We start from the raw sequence: 27953 nt of genomic DNA on the forward strand, positions 1-27953 counted from the left end.
AAGCATACGCGCAGAAAATGAAGCAGCTGAATGAATCAGCAAATGGACAATTGCATACAATTGTGATGGACGTTTGCAGGTCCGTGGGCTACGATCGGCGACAACATTACAACGTCCCACAGAGGATCGACCCACACCGTGCTCCGTGCTAACCGTCTTCCGTGCTGTTTTCGTGTCTCAATAGTCACAGGCGTATGGCCCAGGGAATTGTCCATTGCTCATGGAACTCCACTGGGACCTCTCGCTGTCGTAGTGTGTTGGCTCTATTTATACAACGCTGGTTTTCTGAAATAGCAAGACACTGGTCGCTGTGGTCAGAAGAACCATGGCTTCGCCTGCACCGATATTTGGGGACCGTTTGACTGACAGTGCCGGAAACATTGGTCTTTGATCAGCCGCATTGTGGCATATTTAGTCGCTAAACGCATAAACGTCCAGCAGAAATATTCAAATAAATACACACACGCCGCATGCGTGTTTCCTCTGTGAAATGCCGCCGCCACGAGCGCGTTCCGACGGAGACGCCGACACCACTCCAGACAGTATTTGTGGCCGCGACTAATGAGACGATGAAACATCCCCGACGGCGCCCTGTGCTAATTTTCCACTAACAAATTGTCTGCGGAGTCGTCCGAGTTAAATATGGACACATATTTCACTCGAGCTGGTGAGGGATGCAGTGTTGTATTTTCGGGGCAAGCGGAGAGCGTGGAAAGTGAGTTAAGACGTCAATTCATTATCAGGCTTATCTAGCACATGTTGGGGATGAATGCTGGGACAAAAAGACGGGCCAACAGAAGCAGCAAAAACGCCCTCTGCATCTAAATCTCCATGACTTGAATGGGGTTAAATGGGCTGGTATGTGCTATTTGCCAGTCTAATTAGTTTCCTAGTGCCAAGAAATGAGTCTTTGGCGTCGCTTATATACACCGTGGAAGATCTGAAATCTTAACACCTTTATTGGATAATGGATTGCTTTGTCAAAATTATTTAAATGAAGATAAGGCAAAAAGGGAAAGAAAACAACTTTACGAAAGTTTCACATAAAGTCAGAGGCCAAAATAAGTATAAAAACGTAATACAGTCCAGGGATACATTCCATACACGCGCCTGGTGTTACGACTGAGCTTATTCAATTCAGCTTGTATCATTGCCATTCTCAAAATAAAGTGCAACAGCATTCGAATGGACAAGTTATTGATTGTCGATTGCTTTGTGCATATAACGCAATCTTTTGTGGTGAGCCACGTCACTTTGTCACTCTTCTTATATTGATGCAAGCGAGACCATCATGTGGTCGACCCGTACTGAGCGACATGACCGACCCGTACTGAGCGGCATAACCGACCCGTACTGAGCGACATGACGTTTGCACTCAGCCGTGTCAACTGGTCCGCTCGGCTGAAAATCGCAGATGACCGGGGTGCGGCAGGCTGCTCTCAGCCGCTTCGACAGCCAAGGACCCCACTCGGCAGAGAGCTGTGGATATATTCTCTCTCAGACAGAGAAATACCCATACAGATCTTCTCTCTCAGACAAGGGAATTAGGCACTCGCATCCATTCGTGGAATGATTTAGAAACACGCCATGGCTTACCTAGGTGACTAGGTCTGTTTCTCTCATTTGGAGACATACCAAGCAGCCCTTGAACAGTTCATCTGAAGCCTACAAGCGAACTTGTGAGCGGAACCCAAACTCATGAGTTGTCTCCAGCCGGTGAATATGACAGCTTTTATCGGACCAAGACAGTCTCCCGAAAACAGGATTTACATCTTCTGGAGAGAAAGCAAGGAAGGTGGACTCACTTCTCCCTGAAAGAAGATGCATGTCTTCGGAAAGAGGACTTGCATCTACCGAATAGAGGACGCGTTGTCTCTCCGGGAAAAGATTTGCGGCTTCAGTTATTGCTTAGAACGGATGGCTCATCGTTCCGGCACCGAGTCTTCAGCCTCACCCGTATATATTTACTTCGGACATCGTTCACATCCATCTTTGCTTCGATGGGACTCAAATCCATCTCCGCACGCACGTCCCTCGCTACTGCCGTGGTATATATCTGCAGACGTGACTCCGTTCATTTGCTGCGAACGGGCTCACATCGACGTCGATCGGCGACGGCGCGCGTCGGACGGACCGTTAGGGACATCTGGTCTCGTCGTGAACTGCACCCGCCCAGAACAGGCGCTTCCGGCGCAAACATGGTGCAAAACATCGCTCTTATCGGCTCTGTGCATCCAGAAACGTAAGCACTCGTTCGACGTCTGCTCATGGATATAGTAGAGGGATCACGATTGATGTTCTTATGTGCAGATGCGTCACTATCCTTCACAGCTTATATGAATGACGCGCTGCTTTTGATAAACACCCTTATTCTACTTTTAGTCGTTAACGAAAACCGGAGACTCTCAAGCTGTTCATAAGGAAAATTCCCGAACTGACCCACAAGAGCACCTAGCGAGAAAGGACTGCGATTTGCCACAACTTCGTCAATATTTGGGATATCTTTTTGCGCGTTACTGCGCTATACACTTGGAAGAATTTACAGTAATCATCACAGAGTATTGGATTACATTGAAGGGTTCTGGACACTTGTTTACAGATTAAAAGTATTTCAGTGGCTGCTGAATAGCACGGTGAATGCTTTTGAGCTTTTTTTACCTGGAAGTCAATAATTAGGTATGAGTAGGTATGGTATGAGTTTATTACAAGTAGACCAATTATCAATATAAAGACCTGCCCAAGAAAATGTGTCAAATTAAGATCAGCTATGAAAGCCGTGTTTTATTTAGCCTACTGTACTGTGTAGTATTACACTTACTTAGACCCAGACACCCGTACCTACATGGGCCTATTTTACAAATCTAGTCAATGCGTTGCGCACAATGAAAATGAACATTTTACTATGCAATTTACTCTTTTTCAGTGACGCAACAGCAATAGCACATGCAAGCCGATACCAGATGGATAGTTTTATATTTTGATTTATCCAAATTCCTTTCTGAATTACGTCTGCGTGCATTCACGGACAGCGGGCATGTCAGCTGTTTTTTATCAGGGTTTCGTGTTTTGTAGCAACCGCCGACTATCTGTTGCGGCGGATGTCACCGCCGAGTTAGCCGCAGCCGCCTGCACGTCAGGACAGCCCGTCCGCAGTCGATCTGACCTTTGTCACGGCCAGATACCCGGAGCGCTCTGCGTCTGGCAGTGTAACGGTTTTTAGGGAATCGCTGGCCCTCTGATATCGATCACAGCCGGCGTATGATTGAAAGCTGCGCTCCAAACATTCGATGAGTTTACCTCATCAGTGGTCCAGCCGCATGCAGAAATGAAGTGTTTATCTCAAAAACTTGGCAGGTCCTGGAGATGTTGATAGCTTGACAGTGTTATCTGGGTATTAAGTAGAGCTGGATTACTGGACAGACGTGATACCAGTACGCACCAACACCCACCCGGCTACCACTAGGCCGGCGGCGCCGACACTCGATATGGCGCGAGACATCCAATCTCTGGTGCTGCCGCGACAGCACCGCACTCGCACGAGATATTCAATCTCAGGAAGTGATGTGTAATCGCTGACTTCAGTGATAACTCCTGCAGAAAATCGACAGTTCTACACTCATTCGGAGAAATGGTTTGAGGAAGGGTCAATTTCTTGAATGAATCTCTCAAATCAGAGCATCGTTATTATCAGCCAGGAGGTAATTTTTGGGTTCCTTTAACCCTCGCCCGCACATGCCATTTTCCCATCCTAGAACGCACATGGGGGGGGGGGGTGGTTGCCACCCCCCCCGCGCCATTTCGTTCCTGTTGGAGATAGAGCTTAGCGGTAAAGACCAAAAAGATTCTTTGGGAAGAGACGAATCCAATGATACCCAGTTTTACCTTCTCAGGTCAGTCATTGACCTTCCAGGTCAGGTCAAACTAAAAAATGTTGCTGTTTTGGGTCACCGTTTGATATCAAGTGCGCTGCTTAGCATATACCGATGACGATGCCGTTTTCTGGTGCCAAGCCAGCTAGAACCTCTTTCTCACACTACCCGACCAGGTTTTTGCTGCTGAGGTCATTTCAGGTCAAGTTAGGTCAAGGTCAATTATATGTGTTTGTATGTCTGTGTGTGTCTGTGTGTATACTGATGTGTGCACCGATTGTTTATGTGTCCATATTACATGAAATCATGATCTGAGAAGCTTTTACCAAAAATGCAGTCAAAAAACTTCACAAAAAGTAAATTCCGCTTGCCTAAAACGTAATTATCTTAGATGACCTAGGTTGACCTTGACCTTGACCTTGACATCTGTACATCGTCGAACAACATGTTCCATGATAGGTGGGAGGTAATACTGGTAAAAAAGGCCGAAATCAAGGTGTCAAAAGCTCACAAGGCCCAAACCCAACGAAAGATGTCGAGAATTGGCCATTTGGGTCATGACATGACCTGAAAAACAAGGTCATATCTCCGAAACCAAAAGTCACAGAAACCTGAAATTTTCAGTGAACATCAAGAAAGGATAGAGGAGCAGCTATACGAAAAATCAGCCTTCTAGCTCTAAAAATGCTGAGTGCAGAGCAGAAAGACTACCTGGGGGGTGGTGGCAACCCCCCCCCCCATGTGCGGGCGAGGGTTAACCCGGCACCGCCTGGGCTATTTCCGTACCCACGACAGCCTGGGGGGGGGGGGGTCGGATCCGACCCCCCCCTGTTATCTCGAGAACCAATGGTCGTATCGAGCCCCGCGAGGCGGCGTTCGAAAGGTCTCTACGAGACCTTCCCAAAGCACTCTTAAGGTTTTAAGATTGAGGTCAACTTTCGGGTCAAGGTCAGGTCAAAGGTGAAATTCAGGGGTTTTGCATGAATCGGCTTACGGACAGCGGAATCGATAGCTGCTGCTCGAAACTCACCAAAAATGACCTCAAAGGCCTAGTGAAGGTACCATGTGCGTATAGGGGTCATACTAGGTACAGGTCAAGGTCAGGTCAGGTCACGAAAGGTCACGGTTTTCACTTTCTGCTACATGGGCGTGCGACACATGTTTTATGGCTTATTTTTCACGCCGAATCCGATGGTAATGGTTATATGTGACCCCAAGTCACTGTGCTGGTGATAAGTGTGCATTGAAAGCATAAAAATCGTTTATACTATACATAACTAAACGAGGGCTAAGAAAAAAGGTCAATTTTTCAACTTTTTATTTTTGACATAAAAATGCACTTTTCTAGACGAGCTTTGTCCCAGGAATCTAGTGGTGCCATTTGTTTTCACATGCGATGTTCAGAAGTGCCTCTAATTCACGAAAATGCTTATGACGTCACCATGCCTATGCATGTTGGAGCTATTTTTTACAATTTGGGGGTCAAAAATCAAGATAGAAAGTTGAAATTTGGGGCATCTAATGTTCCAATAGAGCTCTACAACATGTATTCCGTTTTTGGGAAATTCCCAAAATTTTGGATTTTATTAGCTGTTTTCCAAAAAATATAGTTTTTTGAATTTTTAGGGGTGAAAAACGCATTTTATGCAAAATCCGAGATAACCATTTTAAAGAACTCGTTGAGTTGCGTCTTTTGATATCCTTAATTTGCAATTTGCTTCAAACTCTGATTTTTGGCGATTTTTTAAACATTTACCACTTTTTGACTAAAAACGCCATGTAGTTACATCACTAAAATCGATTTATCTAAAAAAAAATTGGAAATTTTTTCTTAAAAATTGCACAGGAGACGTCAAATTGATGGGGGAGAAGGTATGCCAAGTTTCAAGTAGATAGCGAAAGTGGTTCATGAGTTATTCAAGAAAAACGGAGGGGGGGGGGGTCGGATCCGACCCCCCCCAGGCGGTCGCGGGTTAACAGGGTTATAAATATATTTGATGTGGTCAACCATGTGCAGAATTAGACAATTTAAAGTTATTTTTCCTTTTGTGCAATTAAGAGTACTCCTTACTTTTCAATGGATACAGATGCATAAGTAACGTAAGAGGATAGTGATCATGGCATGAAATTATTTGTTAAGCTGCTCTCAGGTAACTGCAAAAACTATGCTGCAGTAATTATGACTACTATATGCATTGCGCAGACTACTTTCATCTACCGATCGATCGTCCGGTCGAGTGTTCTGTGGGCGTGTCTGGCCGGCTGCCTATTTGTACCCCTCGGCGCGTAACGACAGGTCAGTAGCCGAGACCCGCTCCTCCCCGTGTGACGAGCCGCGGCGCGCTACATTTGTCACGGAATGCGACCCGCCCCCTGCTCCTCTCCCCTCCATCTCCGAGATACGCAGCGTGCGAGCGATCCGGACAGGGGCTCTCCGGACAGGCACCGTCCCGGCTGCGAGTTACCTAAGTGTGGAACTGTACGTCAATTATAGGGTTCTGATTGGTGACTTTGGTCGAGGGATGACGCTCATGCATGACGTCACTCACGTACTTGGCCGGACCAACGGCGTAGCCCAGGCGCGCCGAGCCAATCCAGAGGCTCTCAAACTCAAATGTACAGATCCTGCGCATTGAATGGCGAAACTTCGGCGAGTTCGCTTGAGTTTGGAAGCCCCTGCCGGAGAACTGGAGACGGCCGCTTTATTCGCTGGACAGTGGATAGCGCAGATGGGGATTGACGGTGCCGAAAAGATGATGAGGAAAAGGAGTTGAGCAGTAAATTATACGCCTGTGCTTGTGCATAGCTGAGTGGTAAATTGTAAAATGCTTAGGCTTTGAAGAGATGCAGTGTAGTCTAGCCGACTCAGGGGTATTCTACCGAGTTATGTAAGGCGGAAGGGTCACAAGTTTCCATGATTACCTAATGAAAATGTAAAGCGTAATGGTAAGTTGATAATACAGCGTGGTTGGGCATCTGCTCAGTCCATTTCTATTTTCTTCTCTGCAATAGTGCATTCGCTACTGTATAATTCATTTCAAGAGACACTGGGCTGCGCCGGCTGTTAATTATTCCGAAACCACCAGTGAATTCATTTGCTGTCGTCACAGTCACTCACAACAATACGAATCGTTCAGTCGTGCGCTGGGAGTCCGCCAAGTTTGAGTGTGCTGCAGAGTGCAGACTGGACCGCCGAGAATATAACATTCCCGCCTCCCTGGGCGAGCGGCGCATTGGAGCCGAAGGAAACTGCTTCAGCTTTTTTTTGTGTGTGTGTGGGGAGGATACCAATGTTTGAAAATTATTTTCTGGAATGATGCAATATGGAAAGGTTTCTTGAATACCTAGAGGGCTGTCGAGAAGATGCAGATTTTCTCATTTGCTAACCGATACTACAACGCGAAAAGACGCAAATGTTGCATACTTTAGTCTAATAAAGGTTTAAGAACTTCGTGAACCATGCCTAATGGCTAATTGACCGCGACCCAGTTATTTGCCACTGCACGTAGGTACTAGGTAGGTACTCATTTGTGAACAGAAAGTTCCACCACCACTCGCCAGAAATTCAATGAGCAGTTGCTTATTTTTAAACGTTTGAGTAACAACCTTTAAAAATTGTCCTCCCTTTCAATAGTTTGCGCGAAGACACAAAGCCAGAAACAGCCAGGCAATACCAGAATCCATTGCGCAGCGTGTCTGATGTGCCCCAATTTTCAATCCACATAGCATAGCACACACTAAATGCAGGTACGCTCACATACACATCAGGTATTTGAAGGACATGATAGCTCATACACATGGAAGAAACACCATGCGCTAAAATTAAATGTGATTAACTAGCTACACCAGAAGTTTGGCGTCCGATGCCTCTCCGCCAAGTTAAGACCATGCCAATCTCGGCCAGTCTGCCGCCGCGCCGGCACTGGCCGTGGTGTGACGTCATCCGGCCGGCTCGGCGCTGGGTAGTTCCACACTTAGGTAACTCGCGTCCCGGCTCCTCTGGTACGGAACAGGATGACTCTCCGGGGCCGCTGTCGCCACTGCCGTGTTGCTGACAGTTCTTCCCGATCTGGGCGGCTTCTGGAAGATCACATCATTCCGATACTCTTGTTCCTCTATGAAAGAAATACCTCAATGAATTAATATGAAATGTTTTACATGCCCGCTACGGCTGACTATAAACAGATATATCGTGGTGTGGACTGCAGTGATACTTGTAAATCCAGTTGTTTTTAATGTTGACAACAAGAATCTTGCTTCAATCTCTCTTAGCATCCTGCCGGCAGTGACGGGCCGACGCGCGGCAGCGACGGATCGTCGGGAGGCGCGCTCCTGAGCTCGTTAGCTCGACAATTACTCATCGTCGTCGGATTCTTTCATTAGCGGCGGCACCGCGGAACCGGAGGTAGTGCCTTCAAAACAGGAGGAGGAGGGCAGGAAAGAGGGCAGGAAGAAGGGCGGCGCTCGCGCCAGAGAGGAGCTCAACACGGCCTGAGCAAGGGCTCTCTGTTTGAGGGAACGGATGGTGGAGACGGCCGTGCCTTGGACAATTGGACATGCCTCGTTAGAAATTGGTGACTGTGAGTGTCGAGTGATCACCTTATCGGGGTACGTTTCATTTCATCATGATAATGTCATAGGAGGTAGCAGATCCAGCTTCCCACTGACATTCGTGCATAGGAAATGCTTTTCAATTGTAAATGCACCTGTAATGTCATAGCTACGTGCTCAAATCTTCAGAGGGTATATTTCAAATGCACATTTCAGAGCCATGAGATGATGCGAATTCGAAGTTGATGAAGATGATAGGTAGCCCGGCAAGGACGGCGCAAGCCTCAGATGACGCAATGAAACATGATGACACGTCACATATGTAGGTAATCATCCTGTGGTATGGCCACGCAAGTCATCATTCTACCGCTTGCTAGTTGCTACATACCATGCGAGCAAACAGTCGCTCTATTATCCAACAAGCTAGCCGCCGCTGCTGGCTGCGGCACTGTGTACTGCGGTACAGCATAGCCATCAGGCGGACGTGCTCTCCGGTACAGTCTACCAGCGCAGGCACAAAGGGCTTCACTGGACGAAGTGGGAAAAAAAGGCAGAATGTAGATGTTTTTCGCGTTTTGTATGCCGCTATCAGATGTTCTAAGCTCTAATTTCCAGTAGATCGTTCCAAGAACATCAATCAGCATATGTGGCATGGGCAGCTGGGACATGGGCTTTTTATCACGCTATTTCTAGGCGCACAAAGTCGAATAACGTTGCCAGATGCCATTGAATATTGAACGATGAGCAAGAACACAACCTAAGATAATTCCTAAAATCAAATCCCGTTGCCGTCATCCTGGCAGTTCCGTATGTTTCAACCGCTACCGCACCTCTCACTTTCAGTCACACCCCTCCACCAGCTGCTACTTCTCCAAATGGGTTGATGGGTACCGTTACCCGTCTCCACGCGTGTATACCCCCACATCCCCCGCATATACACAGACGTCTCCGGGCTGCTCTCTGACACCGGCCACCGGCCGTCCGGGGGTGCGACACTTCCGACGGGTGTTGACGTGGGTACAGGTCACGTGGACGGGCTGCAGGCTGCAGCGCCAGGACACGGCGGTTCTCCCGAGGGACACCGGCGGTGGTGGCACTCGCTGCTCTCCGCTCACTGCTTATGTTCAGTGCGAGCCGAGCTACATCGGTCGATGTCGAGAGTACAAGGCGAACATACATATAGCAGTTTGAGTGCCCCATTCATGGGTGTGGTGCAATGCTACAATGACTGCTAACTGGGCGATCAGAGTTCTTGGAAAAGAGAGTACGAGGAACTGATGAAATCATGAAACCCGGAAATGTTGACTATGGTTACGGAGGACAAAATTGCTACCGAATGATGAAGCTGAGCGTTGCATATGGTGACAACGCGTTACATTATTTCTCGTTAAGCTAATATTTAGAACGAAAAATGTGTTTTTAGTCAAGTTGTTACATAAGACGAATCTCATAAAGCGCAGGAGCATGTCTTTTCCCTAAAAATCAGTATAAGTTTGGTGTATGTGCAAGTGCAGGTAGTTTCCACAAAAGTCATACAAAACCAAGCTCTCATACAGTCGCATATGCAGAAAAACTCTGGTCTCCTTTTTCCTTGCAGTCAAAAGTAGCCTGGCGGTCATGACGAGTCGCAGCGGAGGGTTGACCGAAGTCCAAACACTTAACAGAGCCGGTTTGATCGCTTGGGTGATCAGAAAAGGCGGGTCCGGTCGCATTGAAAGGAATGAGGTTGATAAATCAAGACTATCATTTTGTATCCGCTCGACGTGAAATGCTCACTATTTTTCCTTCAACACCACAGTCACCCTGCCGTCTACCCGAGGCCCGACACCCTGCCGAACCTCAGAGATAACACCTGGCCGCAACAGCCACGCCGAAGTCATCAGTGAGCCGTCATCGCACCGTCACCCGGCCGTCATCGGGGCTGTCGCCGGCGTCACCGGAGCCGCCACCGGTGTGCCGCCTGCCGTCGCCGAGCCGTCATCGGCGTCAGCGCGGCCGTCATCGGCTCGGGACGGGCCGTCATCGGGTTTGACGCAGCGCGGCGCAGCTGAGCTGACTGGCTCGCCCCTAGGGACGTGCCATGGCCGACCTGGGCCCGGCTGGCGATGGCCGTCTGCATAGTCCGCGCGGCGCGGTGACAGCAATGGCTGCGGTGGAGTGGTCACAGGAGCTGCAGTGATAGCGGCAGCTGGCGGCTGCAGTGCAGCAGGAATGCTGAATGCTAGCAGGAGCTGAAGTGACTGCAGCAGGCAGTAGCTGTAGTGACTGCATATGTCCTTTGTTGTTTTATGGCATACGGGCTGTCAAAAAAGTTAGTTATAAGCTTTTGGGCTCAGGTTTGCTTCTGTGATTGTGAATTTAGATCGATAGATGGCCCACGCTTCTCCTTCAGCGCCAGTTTCATCTTCCAGTTATACGGTCAGCAGCGCTCTGTATCACTCTCCACCGAGAAGTCTTCAGTCGACGCCAGCTCATCCAGTGTCCGGAAGGGTAGTGGAAGTCGCGCTAACTAATCATCCTCCCTCCAGGCCCGTCTGACGAGCGCCGGCCGCCGGGGCCACCAGCGCGCCGTCTGCATCAGTGTTGTGTTAGGACGCGTGAGTTGTGTGCTACGGCTTCCGGCGTGGCGTGGTGACATCTCAGGGTGTGTTGCGGGCCAACAGTGAGGAAGTTGAGAGGGTACAAGAGGTTTGTCATTCGGGATGTCATGCAAGAACATTATCAACAGAAATGCCGCACTGTCATCATCATCATCATCATCATCATCATCATCATCATCATCATATATTTTTTGCGTCACATGGGAAGTAGGTAAGAAATAGAAAACATCAGAAATCAGTGACACAAAGGATCGGTGCAGAAGCCTACCGGCTTAAATTTAGGCACCTATCCTGAGAAGAAAAAAAACGAACGAAGCTGAAGTCGAGCTTGAACAAAACATACAGCACATACAACAGAAAGGAAAGAACCGGCCTGACCGGCCACTGTCGACATGACGAGTAATTTTGCTCCGACAAGGTGCGTTAGGGTAAGCGTAAGTTTCAGAATATTTAGAGATTGGGGCTTGGGATATAAATATCAGATATAATAGGCTAGCTAGCTTCGACAGACGATTGTGAACTGGTGCGCACAATCGACATAATCAATCCCGGTCGAGGTGCATGGACTGCAGATGTTTAACTTGTTATTGATATTTTTGATGCTCAGCGAATCTTTCCATAAATAATTGTCAGAAAATTTGAATATGAGATGTTAAGCATGCTTGCGGCAAACTAATACAAGAACATTAACAGTAAAAATCCTAAGAATAATATTCGAATATTAATAATAATGCTTATACAAATGCGACATATTCACGACGTGATGAAGATGATAAAATGAGATAGACTTCTGATATTTAAGTTATATTTATAGCACCAAAATATGGACCAATATTCTAACACAAGGCTCAGCGTACAGTAAAACGCTGGTTATCTTTTATTTGACATACCACTGTCCTCTATCAGAGTCAGGCATTTGTTTGCTATCAGACATCGACTGGAACATGTCTACCACTCCCATGATTAGATCGCAAAAAGAAACAATTAAATTAACATGACAACAAATTGCTGACATTGCGCACGCGCGGTGGCCACCCAGTGGCGATTGTCGGCCCGTGGAGCCGACTGGCAGGCACATGGCCGACGCGGGACGCGGTTCGCCCGGGGCGGTCCGCTGCCGCTACACGGCCCTTATCGGCGCTTATCTGGGCTATCGGCCGGCCGTATCTGCACATCCGGGCGGTGTGTTTACGCGGACAGTAAACACCGACTGCGAGTAAAGAACGGACAGTGGGCGGTGATCATTAGTGGACGGAGCCGCTGACGGGCTCCAGACGGCGCCGAGCCGCGGCCACTGTCGGTATGGGGGTATGGACCGGCCATTGTGGGTATGCGGGTATGGTCCGGTCACAGTGGGTATAGTGGGTATGGATCAGACTGCTGTGTTATGGGGGTATGGTCCGGCCACTGTCGGTATGGTGGTATGGTCCGGCCACTGTCGGCATGGGGGTATGAACCGGCCATTGTGGGTATGAGGGATATGACAGCCCGGCCACTGTGGGTATGGAGGTATGGACCGGTATGGTGGGCATGCTACGGCCGCTGTGGGTATGATGAGCACAGGGGGCTAAGTCCGTTCTCTTGCACCGTGGGCACGGTGGGTGATTTTAGACTGTGCAGTGCGGCCGCCGCGGTCCGTGCTGTGGCAACAGTCCAGCCCAGGCACCAGCCACAATCACAGCCCATTCTGCCTCATATCGAAGTGACGACCCGCTTCAGGCCCTGCCCCGCTTTACAGCCCTGCTCGGCTCTACCACAAGCCAGTCTGTCTTTACCTGCTCAAAGTTGCTCAAGTCTTCTCTCTCACATATCGATAATTCCTGATCAGAGACAGCCACTACCGTGGCGCAGCTCCACCCAGTCTCACCACAAGGCGACAGCCGACAGGAGTCTCCGGTAAAACTGGCCGTCGTAGTGGTCTGTCGACAGGCACGGCGACAAGGAGACCTGGGACTGACCACTGACCATACACGGGCCGGCGCAGACAGGCGGGCTCCAGGCGATACCAATACGACACGCCGAGTCATCACCGGGTGAAGATACCTTTTGGAGATACCCGGTGGTAGGAGTCAGCGGCACAGTCAGAGTTCAATCAACGGTAGGTATACGCCTTGGCACAGATAACGTATTGGTATACGCTGCGCCGTTAAGGCTCCGTCGGAGTCTCCTTTTTTTGCAGCTAAAAGAATATCAAACCAAAAAAACCATTTTAAAGTGCGCACCTAAAGTACACATTTCTAAATCGTAAATCGTCAACATGCAATAATTACGAGCGAGCGAGCGCAGCGAGCGAAGCGAGTCTTTTCAATACCAGTAAAACGCCTTTTGGGCGAAGAACGAGCGAGCGAGATAGTGAGCCCTGCACGTGCAGAAGGGCGAGAGGGTACTTCCAACGGGCTTGTGCAAAGCACCCTTCTAACCGGTCTCTAGCGATGTGCCAAATTTGAGCACAATCGGCTCAGCCGTTCTCGAGATCTGGAAGCGGCACCCTGCACGTGCGCACGTGCAAAATGGGTCCCAGCTGACTTGTGCATGGCACCCTTCTAACTGCTCCGTAACCGTTTACCAAATTTGAGCTTAATCGGTCCAGCCGTTCTCGAGATCTGGAATCGACCCCTGCACGTGCGCACGTGCAGCAGCACCCCAACTCTGGCACATGGATATGCATTGCCTAGTGGGCGCCTGCCTACATGCCAACTTTCAGCGCAATCGGCCCAGTAGTTACCGAGATATTGCAACTATTACAAAAGTGACACCTCTTCATTTTGCACGTGGCAACTGGCACGTGCATAAGGGGTCACCCACATGCATCGGGAATAGTCCAATACTTGGTAGAAGGAATGAAACTACCCTACAAAAATTACCGCATGTAAATCGGTCTAGTGGTTGCTGAGATATAAGCGTCGCAAAAGCGTGACCACGGCCGGCCGGCCGGCCGGCCGGCCGCTCATACTCAGAAATTTCCGTTATCTAAGGAAAGACTACGCTCGCTTCGCTCGCTCCGTAACAATACAGTGGAGATAGGAGTCAGCGGCACAGCCAGAGTTCAATCAACGGTATACGCCTGGGCACAGATAACGTATCGGTATACGCTGCGCCGTTTAGGCTCTGTCGGAGTCTCTTTTTTGCAGCGAATATGATATCAAACCAAATAACCATTTTAAAGTGCGCACCTTAAGTACACATTTCTAAATCGTAAATCGTCAATATGCAATAATAACATGATTTGTGGCGACGAAATGCCGTGTCATTGGTATGAAGTTCAATAGTTCCAAGCAGATATATAACGTACTCGTACTGCAACCAGTAAAACGCCTTTTGGGCGAAGAACGAGCGAGCGAGATAGTGAGCCCTGCACGTGCGGAAGGGCGAGAGGGTGCTTCCAACGGGCTTGCGCAAAGCACCCTTCTAACTGGTCGCTAGCGGTGTGCCAAATTTGAGCGCAATCGGTCCAGCCGTTCCTGAGATCTGGAAGTGGCATTCTGCACGTGCGCACGTGCAAACGGGGTCCAAAATGACTTTTGCACGGCACCCTACTAACTGGTCCCCAACCGTGTACCAAATTTGAGCGCAATCGGCCCAGCCGTTCTCGAGATCTGGAAACGCCCCCTGCACGTGCGCACGTGCAGTAGCACCCTAACCGCAACACATGGGAATGCATTGCCTGGTGGGTGCCTACCTGTATGCCAAGTTTCAGCAAAATCGCCCCAGTAATTACCGAGTTACTGAAATGGGAACAAATTTGGCACCTCTTATTGTTGTATTGCACGTGCACTGGGGATAACCCACATGCATCGAGAGTATCCTATTTTTGGTAGAAGGGATGCTGCTACCCTACTAAAATTACCGCAAGCCAATCGCCCAAACGGCTGCTGAGATATGAGCCTCTCAAAATCACTACTTTTGCAAAACAGCTTGAACACCTTTGACTTTTCACGTGGCACGTGCCACGACGGTCACTGAGATGTATCAAAAGTAGTCAATTACGGGGTAGAAGGGATGGGGCTACCCAACAAAAAAGACCGCAGGCAAATCGGTCCAGCGGTTGCTGAGATATAAGCCTCTCAAAAGCGTTACAGGCCGGGCCGGGCCGGGCCGGGCCGCTCATACTGAGATTTTCCCGTTATATTGAAAAGACTCACTTCGCTCGCTGCGCTCGCTCGCTCGTAATTATTTCGTAGCATAAATGAAGATATGCACACAAAAAAAAAGTCATCAGAGACAGACGGGAATCAATAGTTCTACTGTCACACGATGCAGCTTAAACACAATTTTTTACAGCTAGTTTGGTACACCAAACATCTTTATATTTCAGTGGCTGGCTGGTTAAATTATGTCGCTCCATAGCCCTCCCTGTTCCTCTGAGCTGCCCCTCTCTCTATCGCCTCGCTTTACGATCGCCCAGGTGAGGCCTCTCGGCCGTTGGGCCCCCGCGCTGTATAGGAAGCAGACCAACATGGTGCCATCGCCTCGGGGCATTCGCAGCCAAACGGCCACGGCAACAGGTGGCCCTGTTTGAGAGCCGGCCTCTGATTGGCCGCCTGCTCAGACTCCGCCCCCTGGCTGCAATGCGGCCGCACACTGCCCCGTTTTGTTTGTTTGACTTTGTTGCGGAGGGAGCGCCGGATTTAGTGCAGCTCGAGTCCCGTTTACTGACGGTGACGGCTGAATGATCCTCGATAATCGACAAGGTATCCATCAATTGAGCTACATCGTACTGAACTTTTTTACTTCATTGCACAACGGTGAATACTTTACATTACATAACGCTCATAAACATTGGCCACTGTCCCGATGTTTTCACTGTATAGGATAGTTGAGCAAACAAATTATCAATTTCACCGTTCAGTTCGTCGATCGCCAGCATGTCATCCTTTTCATTCATGATTACTGACCAGTATAACGCCTTTTGGGGCGACTAACGGAGCGAGCGAGAGGGTGGGCCTTGCACGTGCGAAATTGCGAGGGGGTACCTCCAACTGACTTGTGCACGGCACCCTACTAACCGGTCTCTAGCGACGTGCCAAATTTGGGCACAATCGGCCCAGCCGTTCTCGAGATCTGGAAGCGGCACCCTGCACGTGCGCACGTACAAAATGGGTCCCAACTGACTTGTGCACGGCACCCTACTAACCGGTCCCTAACTGTGTACCAAATTTGAGCGCAATCGGTCGAGCCGTTCTCGAGATCTGGAAACGACCCCTGCACGTGCGCACGTGCAGCAGCACCCCAACTCTGGCACATGGATATGCAGTGCCTAGTGGGTGCCTACCTACATGCCAACTTTCAGCGCAATCGGCCAAGTAGTTACCGAGATATTGCAACAATTACAAAACGGACACCTCTTCGTTTTGCACGTGGCACGTGCATTAGGGGTCACCCACATGCATCAGGAATAGTCCAATACTTGGTAGAAGGAATGAAGCTACCCTACAAAAATTACCGCATGTAAATCGGTCAAGTGGTTGCTGAGATATAAGCGTCGCAGAATCGTGACCCCGGCCGCTCATACTCAGAAATTTCCGTTAATCTAAGGAAAGACTCCGCTCGCTTCGCTCGCTCCGTAATAAGCCGTGGTTGTGGATACATCGCTGCAACTTCGACCGGAAATATGTACCGGCTTCCGTCCCACTAACTGACCGTCCCCTCCGGCCCTGTTCTCGCTCCGTTGACACCCGTCCCTGTCCGACCGTTCCCGACACGCTGACGGCTGGACCGGTGTCGGACAACTCCCCAGCACTGTCCTCTCACCCATCAAAGTACCGCCATCGGAAGCCTCCCCTCCCCTCCCCTCCCCTTTCCATCCGCCGGAGGACCGGCCGGGCCGACACTAATGAACCGGACCTAATCAGTGACCGCACGAGCCGCAGCGGGGCCGGCCGCGTCGGCATGGCGGTTTATTTTCAGTGGCCGGTGCGTCACTCATAGACCCGCGCCGCTCCCGATGAGTCGAGCCGCCCAGCGGGGCGCTTTGGGTCTGAGAGACAGAGCGGCGGGGTTTTGGAACTCCGGGAGCATGATGGCTACCTATTTGTGATTGACTGAGACCACGCGAGGTCGCTCGCAGGGGTGGAAATTCAGCTGCAAGATATGCTATCTTTGCGGTGATTCATGAGTGTCGCCCATGATCGGGTGCAGCGCTGAAGCAGGAAGAGGAAGCGATGAGGTAGTCGTGGCCGACGAGTTGGTAATCAAACGCCGTGACATCATCTCTGATCAGCGTAACTGAGCGGTGGACAGAGTGCCGCCTTCAGTACCAACAGCGGACCGTCTCACAGTCGGGCCCGCCGCGAACAAATTGGCCTCAGAACGGGGGCAGCCGCATGATGTGTCTGTTTGCGTGTCAGCTGACACGCGCCGGCGGCACAGACAGTCATCCATCGCAGGTGACAGGTCATGATTCAGATATGACACGGGACGCCGTCCCACGCCACCAAGCGCGTCCTGCGGGCCGCCCCGGCCGTCTGACTGACTGTAACGCTTAGCTGTCGTCTGTCAAACCGTGTCTCTGCCTAACTGTCCGTTCGAAGACCAGGTGCGCCTTCTACATGCGTAGTATCAGCTTAGAGCTGAGCGAGCGAAAGAGGCGTCGCCGTTTAAGATGTTTGCTGTCTGTATATAATCCACCACAGACTTATTCATGTATGGACTGTGCGCTGATCCGAGGAAATCAGCATTGGAGGCCCAAAAAGAAGTGCATTTTTATGGATCTTTTTAGGCGCCAAAATATTTTTAAATTGGAATGTAATGAAACCCATGGTTTTGTCTACTTTGCGGATTAAGATATTTTATTGAATGTTAAATAGATAATGAGTAGATGAATATAAATGAGGACATATTTTCTTGCTCAGTTAACCATGTGTTCACCTTGAAGCTATTTACTTCACACATGCAGCCGTAGTTCGCACGCGTTTTCACGCTTTTGAATGTTGGTTGTTAATTTATCTGATCGAGTCATTTACGTTGGTTTGAAAAAAGCTTTGCGCAATAATGATAAAGAATATGGAGACAAAATGGCAATCAAGAATAATGGGAGAAAAAAAAAACGGTAAAGAATAAAGGAAAGACAAGTTATCATTTACTACTTCAGCAGTTTTACGACCGGACCGGAAAGTGTCTGGTGCGAAGATGTCATTCCAGATATCGAACCAGGCAAGGGGACTTAAATGAAACATAACTGCAAGCAAAAAGGCAACTTTTTAGCCTCCCGTATAGTCAAAAAGAAAGAAATGTTACCAGAAGAAACCATCAATCGGTACAAGAAATCACGCTGAGGACAATCGGATTTGCCAGAAAAACTATGCAAACGTTGAGCTCTATAAGAAGAAAAACAGGCCGCTATCGACGGCGCTAACTTCAGCATGTTTCCCTAAAATGCGGAAATGCCTAAATTTTGCTCCAAGAGAACTCGCTGAAAGGAGATATAAAATTAAAAATTATAACAGGACAGGATAAGAACTAGGACCTCCCGCAAAAGTACTTAAATTTAAATTCAAGAAGTTATTGCAGATCCTGATTTTCAATATAACTGTTTCAACTTTCACTGACCTGACCCAGAAGGTCAACTGAAAACCTAATGGTAGGACCTTAAAAATTAGGCATCATTGGCTCATGGGCTCCGCCACCGGGCGACGAGAGGGGGACACGTCCGCTCCAACGAAAATGTTGAGGGGACATACTATATCTTTCGTCCCCTCCCCCAATAATCAGTCCTAGGTAGGGAAATCAACTCTTCTTCCCGACACCAGAAACAGAAAGAAGGTACACATATACTCCGAAGGAAGAAAAACTGATCGTTAATAACCTGTCATCCGTGGTTATATTGCCGCTGTGCTTTTTTAGTTTTGCTTTTCTGTTATGGGCGCCAATGATTTCAGTTTCCTTTTGGTAGCCCATACCGATAGGCGCTTTCTCCTACGTTTTACCAGTAAAACGCCTTTTGGGCGAAGAACGAGCGAGCGAGATAGTGAGCCCTGCACGTGCGGAAGGGCGAGAGGGTACTTCCAACGGGGCTTGTGCAAAGCACCCTTCTAACCGGTCGCTAGCGATGTGCCAAATTTGAACGCAATCGGCCCAGCCGTTCCTGAGATCTGGAAGCGGCATTCTGCACGTGCGCGCGTGCAAACGGGGTCCAAAATGACTTTTGCACGGCACCCTACTAACCGGTCCCCAACCGTGTACCAAATTTGGACGCAATCAGCCCAGCCATTCTCGAGATCTGGAAGCGCCCGCTGCACGTGCGCACGTGCAGTAGCACCCTAACCGCAACACATGGGCATGCATTGCCTGGTGGGTGCCTACCTGTATGCCAAGTTTCAGCGAAATCGCCCCAGTAATTACAGAGTTATTGAAATGGGAACAAATTTGGCACCTCTTCTTGTTGTATTTTGCACGTGCAGTGGGGGTCACTCACAAAGATCAAGAGTACCCGGCCATTAGTAGAAGCGATGCAGCTACTCTACAAAAATTACCGCAAGATAATCGCTGAAGCGGCTGCTGAGATATGAACCTCTCAAAATCACTACTTTTGCAAAACAGCTTGAACACCCTTGACTTTTCACGTGGCACGTGCAACGACGGTCACTGAGATGTGTCAAGAGTAGTCAATTACGGGGTAGAAGGGATGGGGCTACCCAGCAAAAAAGACCGTAGGCCAATCGGTCCAGCGGTTGCTGAGATATAAAGCCCCGGTCCCACTAGGGGATGCGACCACTTACGACCGCCCACGATCGGTGGTCGGCAAAAGGTTGTCGCAATTCTTCAAGAGCTCGTACGATTGGATGCTGATATGAACGACTTGTCTTCAGACGTCGCGAGGTCATTTTGGTCGCCAAGAGGTTTTTGATGATGCACTAAAAACCTCCTGGCGACCGATTTGGTTGCAAAGAGTTCGCGAGAAACCGCAACAAGTATTTCATTGTTCGCTAGTAGGAGGGCGAGTATCGCACGACAGGTTTCGGTGGTCGCGGGCCTAGTCGGGAGCGGTCGGCGGTCGTATGCAAGACGCCGATAATCGCACGACGTTCTTCCCAACATCAGCAACCAGTCGCGAGACCACCAAGGTTTGATCGCCGAGCAATCGCACGATGGTGGCCGATTGCACGGTACTAGTCGGAAATTAGTCGACGACAGTGGTACGGACATCTCAGATCTTATACCGACCCTTATCACACGGCCGCGAACATATGTAGTGCTCTCACTTTGAGATCAGCCGTAGACGATGAAGGAGATGCGTAAAAAAATCGTCCATTTTCAGTAGATTTTCGAATAAAAACATCCCAATAAGAAATAAGAAATGGCGCACCGCCTACTATATAGTGCCTCTCACGAGTCGGAGGTGGGATCCGACCCAAAAATACCGACCATTCCAGGCGGCCCAGCTCCAGAACATGAGGGACACGACACGGAACGTGACCGAGAAAAAGAAAATTGCTGAACAGTTGACTCTGGAAAAGAACGAGATCTTAAAGGTAGTGTGCCAGCTTTCCTGGACCGTATGGAGTTAATAGCCCAGATAAGAAGAACCGGATTTTTAGAACTTATCCATACCTTCAAAACTCATGGAAACGTCTTAAATTCTTCAAATTTTGAGTACCCCAGTGCGAAACTCGCCCCGACGGGTTGTCGGTCGTACCCCAACCACATTTCACACCACTATGAACAATAAATGCACACACTGAAATCGCTATTACCGATAGGCTCATCCAATCAAGTTTCGATAAACCCGTTCATCATCATCTCCTGCGGTTTCGAACACGCCTGTTAGGTGGTGCGGTAGACCGCACCCAAAGCCAGGGCCCCGGTAACGTGAGGTAGCCGAGTCGGGGCAGCGTGCGCTGACCCAAGCCGGGGCCGCGCGTCCTCCCGGTGTCATGTGATAACCCGGGGCTGCCCGGGGATGCGGTAGACCGCGCCTAAAGCCGCGGCCCCGGCTTGGGTCAGCGCACGCTGCCCCGACTCGGCTACCTCACGTTACCGGGGCCCTGGCTTTGGGCGCGGTCTACCGAAGTTGGCTTCTGCTCATACTTTGTGGTGCGGTGGTGGTGCGTCGGGCCGCGCGCTCTGACTTCGGCCAAGAAAAATACGTCAGCTGATCATTGTCATTTCTGCCACTTTCATGTGGTGAGATGGGGTCATAACTTTAGAGACGGCTGTTTCATATCAATTATTTTGCATAAAATAATATTTCAAACCATAAATTAATGTTCGACTGCCAAATTAAAGAAACAATACCAATACAGGCTTACAGTTTAAATTCGACATTGTGTTGTCTACGATTAGACAGCTGATAACTCATTCCCGTACGTCGTAACTCTATAATGACCTTTGTTTATTGTCACATGTGCGCCGCATTCGCGATTGTTGCCGACGCCTGTTTGCAGGTCAGCCCACTACAGTTGTTATACATATCGAAAAACCGATAAACTTTTAGGCGAAAAAAGCACTATTTTAGGCCCATTTTTGATTTCTTTTGCGATATTAGGTAAAAACAGAAGCTTCTTCTCCTAGGAAAAATAAAATGGGAAATCATTGGAAGGTGGCACACTACCTTTAACCTTCGCCGGACATATTGGTTTTCTTCTACGCGCCGGCGAAGGGGGGGGGGGCGGGTACGACCCCCCTCCCCGTTTCGGCCTCTGAGGGAGCTAGCGCGTCTCAGGAAAACAAGCGTGTGCGCCGTTACGAGATACAGTTATTGACACCCGATGATAAGGTCTTAGGTCAACCGATGACATCTTACGTCAGGTCAAGTGCCAAAGTTATGGGTTCAGTTTTTGATGAATAACTTGGCTAAAAGAGGCCGCAAAGCCGCGATTTTGACATCATCGTGTTCGCCTTGTTGAGACTTGTCGAATGATATACTTTTTGTTGGGGTTGAACTCAGGTCACGGTCAGGCCAGGGCTTACAGGTCACGAAGTTTGTCGAATGAGGTCATGTCGCATATCTTTTAATTTGGCAGGTCTTCTTAAGTCCATTGGTGGCTCTCCCGACTCGCTAGTTCAATTGGATCGGGAGTTATTGACGAAAAACTAATATGACCCTAGTGACGTCATTAACAATGCAAAAGTGACGCATCAAACTTGCAAAGAGTGCATGAAATCACGATTCGATATGCTTGGGGTTGGGATAGCTTAAGATCTTTCCCGGCGTCAAAATAGTAGTTTTTATTTTCCCCCATTGACTTGAAATGGTGAGGTCACGTAACCGACCTTTCGTCATGTGACCTTAAGGAAAAATCTGAGATGTACAAGTTGTGAGACCTCTACTACGTCCTGTAAGTTTACTCTCCTTGTGAAAGCTCCTCTGGCACTGAGAGCGTTGCGAAGTTGCGACCTCTGAAGATCGTGCAGAGGTTCACTTCTGACGCCATAGGTCAATGACCTGACCTGACCCGAAAATGCGGCTGGTGTCAAAATATAACCTGCCGATTTTCAAAATTCGAATGGCATTCGATTCCCTCAACGTGATCTACATTTTGAAGAAAGGAAGTCCAATAAACGCAAAAAGGTAGAAGGGGGATAGAAACTATACATTTCAGAGGCTTTTTCAACTCCTCACCATGGCCATGTTTTTCAACCAATTTTGACGCAACTACTGCCGATCGATGCAGGATGAATCAGAATTTGACATGTATTACAAAAAAAAGCATTTCGAAAATTAATAGCCGGATTCCTACAGGTTATGAAATTTGGAGGCACATGAAATACATTATCAATCGGATGTTTTGTTGGTGCTGTCACCAAAACGGGCTGGCAAATTAATAATCTCATTATGATACAAAAACGTGTGATAAAATGCCTAAATTAGATTGAATATTCATAGGCGGCATCAGGGCACCGAAGGTGGAAGGTGACATATACCTTCTTTCCTTTTCCCTGGAACCGCCTACGATCCGTTTCTTGTTCACTTCTAAAGCTGTTATACCTACAAATAATGTTGATATACCTGCATAATGAATAATTTCAGTTATAATGCATCAGCATCGTGATCTTTAACTAAATGACTCGCTTCACGAATAGGACCTCCCGATTCCCCATGCCCTGGAACCGCCCCTGATAAAGATATCAACTTAAAATTTTCAAGAAAAGTGCCCAGCTTAGTTTTAAGAAAAATCAGAAAATTTCGGCATCCTAGCTCCAGTCGTTTTGAAGATATTTCCGAAAAGCCTCAGGGATGGATGTAAACAGCCCCCCTCCCCTTGCCACTAATATGGTTAGCGGAACATCCGCTCTTTACCAATCGTGCGGCAATCGGCGATAGGTCTTGAACAGATCTTCAGTCGTCGGCGGCCAGTCGTTACCTATCGCATGACGTACTCACGGCTGTCACCGAGTTTCGCACGTCATTCGTGCGACTCATGCCCCAATTTTTTCTTGGTTCGGCAAACTTCGTACGATGGTCTGCCACCGCTTGTGCGATTAGTCGTACGATGATTGCCGACCCTTTATATATGTGACCGTAATTGCGATGGATCTGCAGCATTCGGTGATGGTCGGCGGTGGTCGGCAATGATTTGGGTCGTAGGCGGTCGTAAGTGGTCGCAACGCCTAGTGGGACCGGGGCTTAAGCCTCTCAAAAGCGTTACAGGCCGGGTCGCTTCGCTCGCTGCGCTCGCTCGCTCGTAATCAACGTGAGCCCACTGACGAATGTTCGCAATCACACAGAGAATTCCTAATACGAGTATAGACTCCGCTACCGCTGCAGCGGTTGCCGAGATGTATGTAGGCCTCTCAAAATCCTTACTTCAGCAGAACAACTTCAACACCCTTGGCTTTTCACGTGGCACGTGCCACGTCGACGGTCACATATATGCTTCAACTTTGGTCGGTTACGGGGTAGAAGTGATGGAGCTACCAAATAAAAAAAGACCGCAGGTCAATCAGCCCAGCGGTTGTTGAGTCAAACAGCCTCTCAAAAGCGCGGGTCGGGTCGGGCCGGGCCGGCCGGGTTACAGGGCGGGTCGGGCCGCCCATACCGAGATTTTTCCGTTATATTGAAAAAACTCGCTTCGCGCTTCGCGTTCGCTCGTAACGAAATGGTGAGTTGTCGGTGAACATGTTCAATGTTTTCCGGTGGCGGTATATGTTCAAGTTTGTTTTACAAGGCAGTTGCGAGGCATCACGGCGTCTACTTAGGCTGCTCACCTGCTACTGACCGCGCTGCAGTTGACGTGTTACACTCTGTTATTACTTATTGTTATCAATTGTCGCACAATGCGATGCTAAATAAATGATGATTCATGATGATGATGATGATAAGGACAACACAAGAAGCAATTTGTATGGTAAAACATCTCCAGCCCTGGCAGTGAAACGACTTCCTTTTTAACACATGAAGCGGGCGGCTGGACTGACGCTTAGAAATTATAATGCGGACTACGCATATAAAACGGTGCAGTGTTCAATGTCATTGTCATTAACATAGGCAAGTCGCAAGGTATGCGCGAAGAGAGCTAGCTAAGCCAATTGATCAATGATCATTCATTACCGTTTTATGCACTGACAATTGACACGTAATAGCCACCCTCTTGTGGCGTGTCTGCTGACGTAAGTACAAATCCTTATTTGTTGTAGCATAGATAACATGAATCTATTTTGTTTTGTTGGGTTAGGCCCTTTCGGTCTGACAAGACCATTGCAGAGCCGGAAGGATGATAGGAATTAGGGGGAGACATTGGTCTGGGCAGGCACCCTAGTGAGTCGCCGGGGCTGAGCCCGTCCAGAGGACAGGCCATCCAGCCCCAAGGCACTCACTGCACCCGGCTACGGGGTGCGCTCCCTCAGGAGCAGCGGTGCCGCTCCAAGGGAGCAGCCCGCATGAGATAAAGTTGCCTGTCCAGCCCGGAGGGGGGTTGCGGCGTGGAGGAGAAGGATTCCAGTGTCCTGAGGATAGAAGCACGGAACGGTCATGAATCTATTATTTGTTGTAGCATAGATTCATGTTATCTATGGACTTGCTAGCAAGTTTTGGAGACATATGGTCGGTTGATAACTCTACACACACAAATCGACCTGAATGAACTTTCGTAGTTCGTATGAAATGAAACACTTGGGGCGTAAAGGCATTTTGTGTGATAGGCAATACCTATTTCTTCCAAGTTTTATTTTCTGTTGAATTATTGGTTATCCCTCAAATGACCATGAGCATTCTGCATTACAAACCTATATCGAGTAACGTTATTCGAATAATAAGGGAGGTCAAGTTAATTCGTAAGTTATAGGCACCAAACACTCTTTCGGTAGGTACCTATATTTAATCAAACAGTAGCGTAGCATTTCGTTCCGAATAGCTGCAGTAATGAAGCGAACTGATACGAAATGCAGCCACGAAATGCTACTTTTTAGTTTGCCATGATAAACGAAAAATACCTAATCCAGAACAGCTAAAAGAAAATATATCTTCTGCAAATAAATTCTTCTCTTCTGCTTCTGCTTCTTTTCTGCTAATTCTTTTCTAATTTCTATTTTTTATAATTAAATTAAATAATTATAATTAAAAAATTATAATTTCTAATGCTAATTCTTCTGCTAATAAATGCATGTCTTGTCTGCGTGCTCAACGAAAGGGTAATTGATTAAAGTGTCCGTATACACATTACGCGCGCTGCCTGATACGGTCCATGATACGGCCTGTGGCGTGTGTGTGCCGCTTTTCCCGCAGGCACCGTATTCAGCTGCAATGAATGCTGCAAGACCCTTACATAAATCTATGACTGCAAAATTTACATGCAAATTACGGCAACACAGTTCCCACACCACTAACACGCCGGTATTCCCGGACTGACCTGTGTCGCGCCGCCCTCCGTCGGTCTCTCCGTCGTTACGCACGCGCTCTGCCCGTCGCCTCGGCGCTCCACCACTCCCCGCTCCCGTGCTCTGCACTGGCGCTCGCCCGGCGCCGCCCTCTCGCCTGCACCCCGCGGCGCCGCCTCCGCCAATCAGATAGCGGGCCCGGAGAGACCGCCGGCCGACCGACCAATCAGCGTGCAGAATGCGGCATGAGCCGCGCCGATAGTGTTATCGGGCGGAGAGATATGGCGAGCCATGAACCAGGGCGGATGGCAGCCTGTCGCAGGTATGGCCCGGCCCGCGGCCCTCAAATGACCCGACCCCCGCAGATTCCACCTGCCTCGGAGTTTTGACTCGGCGGGGATGGCATAATCAGGACCGAGATAGAGGGCTAATTGGGAGATATCCCACTCGCATGGTGGTTTATTTTTACGATAAAAGGTGTCATGGTCTTTTAGGTTTTAAACTCCGTAACGATACTCGATAGGATAGGAGTAGGTACTGACGTATTTTGGTTTGTGCTAAAAAGATTAGTACCTAAATAAAGCTTAATAAAATAAGTGAATGAGGACTTTACTCCACAAGAAATCGTTCGGGTCGGAGCTTTCCAATTGTATTTACAAAACTTCGTTAGCGAGTCGTAAGTCGCAGCGTGAATCCTACATACAGGAGGTCTGAGATTCTAAGCACGGCCACCCCGGTCGACCACAGGCTGCAGCCGATAGGTCACTTTGGATCAGTAAAAGAACCTGTATAATTTTGTTTTTGCAAAGAATAAAGATTGTGCCTATCGATCAACGTATTTTTTACCTTTTCGAATTCGCATGGATGCGTATTTTGAGAATAAAATGTCCGTAGCCTGAGCGCGTTTTCTATATCATGCTAAATAGTAAATACTCATCAAGATAGGGGAGAGTGGGGCAATGGCGGACGGTGGGTAATGCCGGCCACCCATCTCTAGTGAGTACTTTGTCCATCACTAATCAGCTGATGTTGTCTACATTTCAGTTGAGCGCCATTCTAGCACGTGGTGCAAGTTTGTCACGGTAGCTCCATTATTTTCATTTTTATAGCGTTAAATGTGTTTTTCGTATCTGATTTTTAATTTTTGTTGCATCTATTTGCTGACTGTGAAATGTGTTAACGCATTTTCAGAAGAGCTGCTTTGCAATGACCTTCAATTAAGCCTTTCTTAGGCGACTGCTGGATGTGAGGCGTTTGCGGCGCAATGCCTTTGACTGCTGCCTGCTTTCTTAAAATAAAGCTGACCTCGGGGTAATACCGGACACGTGTCCGGAATGACTCCTCGCGGTTTAGTTTGCGACTTCTGTCGTTAAAGCTCAACGTTTCGGGCTGCTGTGTTTACGGCTGTGTTAGTTTGCTTGCTGTGTTTACGGTTGTGTTAGTTTGCTGCTCTGTTGGCGCCGCGCTGTTGTGTTGCAGCGATTGCAGTGTTGTGTTGCAGTGCAGTGTACTGTTAACTGCTGAATACAGTTGTCGTTTCTTAATTCTCACTTAAATTTCCATCGAAAGAACGGTTTAAGGATGAATACCAGTGACGATATTTCGACTTTTGTACTATTGCACTTAGTGGCCGGCATTACCCCTCGCTTTTTTGCACCTCCATTTTTCACCACATTTTCGCGTAGGCTCTGAATCTGTCATCAGTGATCTGAGATACTAAAACTGGGTGCTATCTGAAAGCCTATTCCTTTGGCTATAACCACAGTCAAAATCACCATAAAATAGCTTCAAATAGCTAAGCTATTGAGCAAAATGCTTATGGTGTCGCCATTGCCCCACTCTCCCCTAAAGGTTTTTGGATTAAAAAAAAAAAACACCGAGCTGCAAATTGCATTTATTGGATTTTATGAAAAAATCAGCGAAAGCTGGTTCTTATGCTCGTATTTTGCAACACCTTGTAAATCATGCATGAACATGACGTTACATTTTAGACTGACGCCCATGTCACTAGCTGACAATGGCGCCCCTCTCAAAGGAAAAAGTCGCCCCCTCGAGCACCATGGCCCCCCTTTCGCTGATTTCTGGCTACGCCATTGTTCATTGGTATACTTCTTCTGTATAAAAAACATGTCTGCAAGCTATGCCAATATTGAATGTCATGTGATGATCCTGGAAGTGC

General features: G+C 48.5%; 1 protein-coding gene across 1 annotated transcript in view; it reads right to left on the reverse strand.

Moving 5' to 3' along the window:
- Positions 1–25907, reverse strand: part of LOC122387574 (transcription factor GATA-4-like) — a 35395-nt gene extending 9488 nt beyond the window's left edge. The window contains exon 1 of the mRNA XM_043377904.1: positions 25807–25907. The gene's annotated coding sequence lies outside the window, so the exon portion shown is untranslated. The remainder of the gene's footprint in view (positions 1–25806) is intronic.
- Positions 25908–27953: the final 2046 nt, after the last annotated feature.

Source organism: Amphibalanus amphitrite, unplaced genomic scaffold (genome assembly GCF_019059575.1).
Source record: "Amphibalanus amphitrite isolate SeventyFive unplaced genomic scaffold, NRLGWU_Aamphi_draft 000290F_arrow, whole genome shotgun sequence".
In the NCBI taxonomy this organism is placed as follows: Eukaryota; Metazoa; Arthropoda; class Thecostraca; order Balanomorpha; family Balanidae; genus Amphibalanus; species Amphibalanus amphitrite.